The 7,030-nt window shown below is 41.4% G+C and overlaps 1 long non-coding RNA gene across 1 annotated transcript in view; it reads left to right on the plus strand.

The window, feature by feature from the left end:
* The first annotated feature begins 3,301 nt into the window (after window positions 1–3,301).
* LOC106728076 overlaps window positions 3,302–7,030 on the plus strand; it is a 6,341-nt gene continuing 2,612 nt past the window's right edge. Inside the window, exons 1-2 of the long non-coding RNA XR_001364324.1 lie at window positions 3,302–3,797; window positions 4,062–4,172. This is a non-coding gene — a long non-coding RNA (uncharacterized LOC106728076). The remainder of the gene's footprint in view (window positions 3,798–4,061; window positions 4,173–7,030) is intronic.

Raw genomic sequence — 7,030 nt, forward strand, 5'->3', positions numbered from 1 at the left:
TTCAGACTTGAGCTATCCATCCAATCATGCTGGGCATCTCTACCTGAAACGAATGCATAATGTTTTCCCCAATATGCTCCTGCTCTTGATATTCTGTCAAAGAGCTACAGGTAGGCCTTCCTACCTCCCTTCTTGTTCTCATCAAATTCATAGTCCCTGTTGGCAATTTAAAGCATAAATTTGACCTCGTTTCCCTATTTACAGGCCTTCCAGGACTCCCTATTTCCTGAAGAATCAAGATATGGTATAGGCCCTTTTCTCACTTCTCGCTGTATTATCTGCTGCATAAAACAACTTGTACCTTCCAGAATGTACCCCTAGCTACTTACCCTGGGTAAACTCCAGTCTTTAGTCTGGATTATACTCTTTCCAAGTGAACTTCCCTTGAAGCTCTTTTGCTCAGTTTCAGAGACTCAGTGATACCAGGCCCCATAACATCACAGGTCCTGTTGTTAAATTTTACTATGTTGTTTTGTAATCATCTGTCTCCTCAATAAGCCATGGACCAGAGCATACTCATATTTTAGGCCCAATGTTTTTCCTAAGCTTCATATAGTGCTAGATACCTAGTATTTGCACAAAATGTTTTTGTTAAATAACTTTGTAAAATGAGAGGGTAGGCTAATGTCGATAGTTTTTAAATGGCAGCTCCAAACATTAAGGACTGAGAAGAGAGCCTAGGAGCAGCACAGCTCTTGTTTTTGTTGGATTAGCAAATAAGAATTTCAAGGTTTTAAAAATATATATAATTAACATTTTGTATTGAACTAGAGGCCCGGTGCACGAATTCATGCACCAGTGGCATCCCTTGGGGTGGCCTGCGGGGATTGGGCCCCAGCTCGTGCCCCCAGCCTTGCAGCCCCAGCCCGTGCCCCCAGCCTCACAGCCCTGCAGCTCCACCTGGCACCCTGCCTTGGCCTGGTGCCGCCCCCTCACCTGCTCCGCCATCCTGCCTGCAGGGCGATCCATCTTGATCAGGACCCCCACCCAGCTCCCTCAGCACCTGGGAGCCAGGCAGCAACCCGGCTCCCCGCTGCTGGTCGCTGTCTGCGGGGCAATCGGCAGGGTGATCGGACCCCCACTTGCACCTGCCTTGGCCTGGTGCTGCCCCCTCACCTGCTCCACCATCCCGCCGCAGTCCCGCTCTTGTTGGGGCCCATCGGGGCCAGCAGTGCCTCCACTGCCAGCAGTGCGTCGCCAACACCTGGCATGTTTTGTGCCGCACCCTGGTGGTCAGCACACATTATAGCAAGCGGTCGGGCTCCCGGTCAAGGGAACAATTTGCATATTAGGCTTTAATTATATAGGAGGGTAATTGTTCCTTGTGTAAAGAATTTTTCAGCAACCTAAAATTTTAGCCCATATTTTATGCTGTGAAGGAACTCATGTGTTTTTAAATTAAACCATATCAAGGAATTTGAACAGTTTTTGTGCTATAAAAAAAAGAGCCCTAGCCAGTTTGGCTCGGTGGATAGACCATTGGCCTGCGGACCGAAGGGTCCCTAGTTCAAATCCAGTCAAGGGCACATGCCTGGGTTTTGGGCTCAATTCCCAGTGTGGAGCGTGCAGGAGGCAGCCAATCAATGATTCTCTCTCATAGTTGGTGTTTCTCCCTCTCCCTTTGTCTCTGAAATCAATAAAAATATGTTTTTTAAAGAATAAAGTTGGAAAACCAGTGGACTAAATGATCTCTAGTATCCTATCAGTTTATGAATATAATTCAAGGGTAGAACTGTGCCATCTTATAAATATCTAGCAATGCTGTATGACTGCAAAGCACAGATTTGTCTACCTGACATCTGGCTGCAGTGCAACCCAGACCTGAGTGACTAGCTAGTCGAAATTGTTTTGCAGCAACTACTGCTTACAGGCTCTCTGGGGTAATGAAAAGAAAAACGGAGAAAAGGAAAGGACTCCCAATTATTTTCCTCATAACTAAAAGCACTCATCAGTGCCTTTGAAATCCCACCCAGGGAGTCCTTTGCTCTCCTCCACAATGTCCTCCCACCCTCCACCCTCTGCCCCCACCACTGCATCAGAGGCACACCGCAGCTCCTGGTCTATTTCAATGATCATTTAGAAAAAGACAAGTTGAAGTGAGAAGCAAGTTTAAGTTTGATCTTGCCAAAGACACTGCAATGTAATCAAAGTATAATGAAGAGAGTCCAGCCTACTACATTTGCCTGGGAAGAAATGCCTTACTTGTGGGGGAATACCTTTGCCCTCACAACTGTGCTAAAAGAGAAAAGCAAGATAAGAGGAATAGCCTTTTATGTGAGAAATATAAGACCAAACTGTTAATTCCTTCTGTGTTTCAGCTGTGTCTATAGTGGAAAGTGTTTAAGCCTTGAAGGGGGTGTGCTGTTTTTTGGTGACCTCGAGCAAGATTCTGAGCCTCATTTTCCTCATTTGTTAAAAGGGACTAACAGTATCTGCGTCACAGGTGAGAACAAGATAAAGGCCATCAACTCCATGACATATACTACATATTCCCTTCATCTACTTGGCAGGTAGAAAGACATTTAAGTATCTTTTCAGGTGGCATATAATTTTCTAATTTAAAGTAACAATTGGAATAACCTTTTGTTAAATTGATAGTCCTAAATCTGAAAAATGTTTCCCACAGTCAATCAGGAACAAAGTATTGATTTATTTAGGGATAGCATTAATGCAATATTAAAGTTCAGCTATAATGTCAGGAGTCATAGATCACATTTATTAATATTCTCATATGCCCAACTCAACTTATTTAGAATCTGGACTCCCATGGGATGGAGGTTATCCTGAAATCATTTGCATAATTTAATCGCTGGATGAGATTTCAAAGATGGAATGGTGTGACTATTAAATTGAGAACACCTCATTACTGAGCACCTTCATTTCAGAACAGTAAACACATTGTGCATATGTTAACTCTAGGAGCAAAATTGAAAATGCTACATTGCAACAAAGAATTCAGTACCATTTAGCTTCAAAGATTTGTCCACATTCTTTTAGTTAATCTTATTTCAACTGCCATAAAATAATTCAGAATCATCTCATAACCCAACTTGTATTAAGCAAAACTAATGACTAGGGTGCTCTCTCTCCTGGCAGTGGGAGTACGCCCAGGCCTGTGCCTTTTCCTCTCCTTTTCCCCTCCCTGCCCCAGGCTTGTTAACATTGGCTTCCTCACTCCCAAGCTCCAAGGGCCCTTCCTTTACCTCTATAACTTGTTTCCTAAGTCCATTTCTTCTAGGAATTACTTTTATACCTCTGTGATTACCAAATAAATGTTCTCTTACAAAACAAACAAACAAAAACCCCAACTAATGATTAGAATAGCTAAATATATTACAAATGTACTATTCAAAGATTTTCCTCACATGACTGAGTCTCTTAAAATTTCAATCATCCTAAATGTAAAAATCTTACATATCTAACATATTCTTGAGCAGTCAGAACTTAGTTCAAATTGGAATTTACTTATGGTTAACTACATGTCAACTTGGCTACTCCATGATGCCCAGTTGTTTGGTTAAACACTAGTCTAGATATATGTAATTAACATTTACAATCAGTAAAACTATCCTTCATAATCTGGGTGGATCTCATCCAATCAGTTAAGGACAATAGGAGCAAAGAGTGCGGTTTTCCAAAAAAGCAATTCTGCCTCAAGACTGCAACAGAGAACTGCCTGAGTTTTCAGCCTGCTGACCTGCCCTGTAGATTTTGGACTCAAGGCTGCACATCAGCTCTTACCTGATTTCCAGCTGGATTGGCCTACAAATGTCAGACTTGTCAGCCCCCACAATTGTGTGAGCAATTAAAGTATTTTCTCATTATCTATTGATCTATTGGTCTGTGTCTCTGGTGAACCCTAATACAGTACTATTTTGTAATTGTTGGTACATGTGAGATTTTTAAAGTTTTAGTTCATTTTCATAATTAAATGACGGATCTCTCTTTATTCAGTACTTAATATTTCATCTCATATGGCCACCTGGGCTTCAGTTTCTAAACTCTGACAAGCATTTCAGCCATGAAGTGTAATACTTCTAATATGCCTCCCATTGTTTCAGATAAAAATCTGAGATAACTTTTCATCTACTCTCTGAAATAAGATTTCATCAGAGGTCATGAGCCTGCCCGAGAGGAAAGATGAACACAGTCCTGCTCTTAATGATGCCAAGGTCAGTGTAAAAGTTAGAAGAGCATAATGTAGTAGTTTTATTCAAAACACTTAAATTGACCCCAAGATTGATCTTTAAAATATTTTTTAAATTATAAAAACAGAAGTAACAAAAATCACTCTCTTTGGGGGGAAAAACCCTAAAATATTGCAGCTAATGTATTGTTGAATTAATGCTGCCTAACGACAACCATGGTTTTGTTTAGTGTGCATCCTCCTGATCTTTTTTTTTTTAAGTATATATATTCATGTAGCTGTACCTGTGGAAACAGTGCAAAGCTTGGGTTCCAGAATCTGTAGACAGACTTCCTGGGTTTAAATCCTAGCTGTGTGACTTTAGGCAAGAGACTCACTTCTCCATGCCCTGGTTCTCAAATTTTTAAGAGATTATAACAGTACCCAATCCATTGTTTTGGGGGGGGGGGGTTTGTTTTTTTTGAGGATCAAATGGGTTCATTTCTGCAAAGCACTTAAAACTGTGCCTGGCAAGTCATAAATACTATAAAAGATTAGTTATTATCATAAAATCTACCTTTTAAAAACTACTTCATCTCATTTTCCATACAATGATTTCAAGCAGTTCCTTACTACTTAGAATATTTACATTTACCCAAATAGTTTATCCCTTTTTTTATATGATTCATCAAACTAAAGTATGGGTAGGGGGAGTGCTTGATAAACAAAAAAGCAGGTATATATTTGCACAGATGTCTTTGGATATCAGTGAGTTACCGCTTCACTGCCTTGAGTGACAAAGGGAGACAAATGATTGGTCCAGTTGAAGGTGATGTTTACACTGCAGATCTGCTTCCTTTTGAAGTTCCCTTTCCAGTGCATGTTCTCTTGTGAACCCAAAACGACTAGGATTGCTGCCCAGAGGACAAGGTGAAAGGGCAATGTGCTTCTCTGATCTTCCTGGCATTACCTCAGGCTGCTCCTTAAGTGTAGACACAGCTCCTGGTAGAGGCCTGACAAGAAGCAGGCATTCAGCAAATGTTTTCTGATTAAATAAGTAAATGGATGAAACCTTTACTTTTCTCATGGGGGAAAAAACTTCCACTTTTTAAAAGGTGGGGGAAGGGTTTCTGTATTATCACTATCAATTTCTGTCTCTGTTCCCTCCCTCTCTTAGATCCTCACCCTGTTGCATGAGCTCTTAGGAATAGAAATTGAATCTTTATGTATATAGCTCTAGACAGTACCTGGTCATAAATATGAATGAATAATGAATATATCTAAATTAGGTCTGTCCTAAACCAACACTTTCTCCTTAGGTTAACTGGAAACACGAGTGTTCTCTGAAGACATATGATCTGAGGTTCCTCCAGGGCAAAACCACCCTTTTGAGGCTGAGTCAATACTAGTCTGCTTAGGAATCTTTTAGGAATTGGAGACCAAGGCAGATGTGCCTGGGGCATTTGGGCATTTTTCCATCCACCAAGCTAGGAAGTACTTAAGCTTAACCAGATGGTCTTTGAGCTGATGCAATTGTGTTCCAGAGGTTATAAGAGAAAAAGTTGATGGCAATCGTATCTGAAAGAGCCAAAGCCTTGTTTCTGTTTATGTGGGAAGGGTTTTCACAACAATCCGCCTTCTCAAGAAGTGTACACACAGTTTGCCTGACCAGGCCCCAGTGGGAGACAGAGCATGAGCCCTGGTCAAGCGGAAAACACGTTTGCACTCTGAGAGACTAACCACCATCAGCACACTGGTCAGGGTGCTCAGAAAACAACAAACATACCATGCTTTACAAGAAAGAAGGAGAAACCCTGAGTCCTGGTGAGAGTTTTCATGTGGATCCCAAGACTAAATGGAATGAATGTTGCATTTCTTCATCCAAATGCAGTTAGTAAAGGGACAGGATGGAACATTCCAGCAGGCCCAGCAAGGATACTGAACTTTTCAGTTTGACAAAGGGTACTATAAATGCATCGGCTAAGTAGGGACAGAAGTTAAAACAGTGTACTTACTATCAAATGATTGCTTCCTCTATTTCCGATTCCTTGCAGCGCTCACATTTGTTTAGCTCAGTTGGCAGAAAGGAAGTCAGCAGCAGATGGGACCCAAATCCATCCCATCCACTAGATCTGAGTTCCCAGAGAATCCTGGGGAAGACTGGGATGATCTGTTAGGGCAAAGCAAGGCAACTCCAAGAGAATAGAGGGGCCAGGAGAGCATTTTAATAATAAATTATTTTCCTGCCTTCATTCCTAAGAGCATACAGAGACTTTTACTTTCCTGGTGAGATCACAAAAACAAAGTGTGTTAACTCCAAACTCTTAGGCATTGATTCTTCAGGAAAGGTTACAAACTACAACTCTACCCTGCCCCATTTCATTCTGCATGAGGCATTTAAAACAAGGCCATTCAAAATGCTCCTCCAACTGGCTTCCTTTCTGAACATGGACTTTACAGTTCTTCCCTTGCAGTTAAGTTTAGCAAGATGCCTTATCTTGCTAAAACAAATCATGTACCCTGAACTTCATGTAAAGGGATAATTTCACAAAAGTCTTAACCCATTTAGGACTTATATAAATTATGGCCCTAGGTTATTCAAAAGTCAGACTCTGTATATGTCTCCTCATACAAAGCAGGGCCTAAGTTGATGGGGCTCTAAAAATGAGTTTCTTACCTGGGCATTCACCAGGATTTTGAAGCAGCCAGGTAAGAGTCAGGCAGACACCCTCTCTGGAAGCTCTCAGCCCATCTGTAACATCCTTCACAAGGACGGACATGAAAACTTTCTTCAACACAGTCCCTTTGCGACCATACGGAGCAGGTACATATTCAAACATACTCAAGATTATATATATACTAGAGGCCCGGTGCACAAATTTGTGCATGAGTGGGGTCCCTCAG

This window comes from Myotis brandtii, unplaced genomic scaffold (genome assembly GCF_000412655.1).
Source record: "Myotis brandtii unplaced genomic scaffold, ASM41265v1 scaffold53, whole genome shotgun sequence".
In the NCBI taxonomy this organism is placed as follows: Eukaryota; Metazoa; Chordata; class Mammalia; order Chiroptera; family Vespertilionidae; genus Myotis; species Myotis brandtii.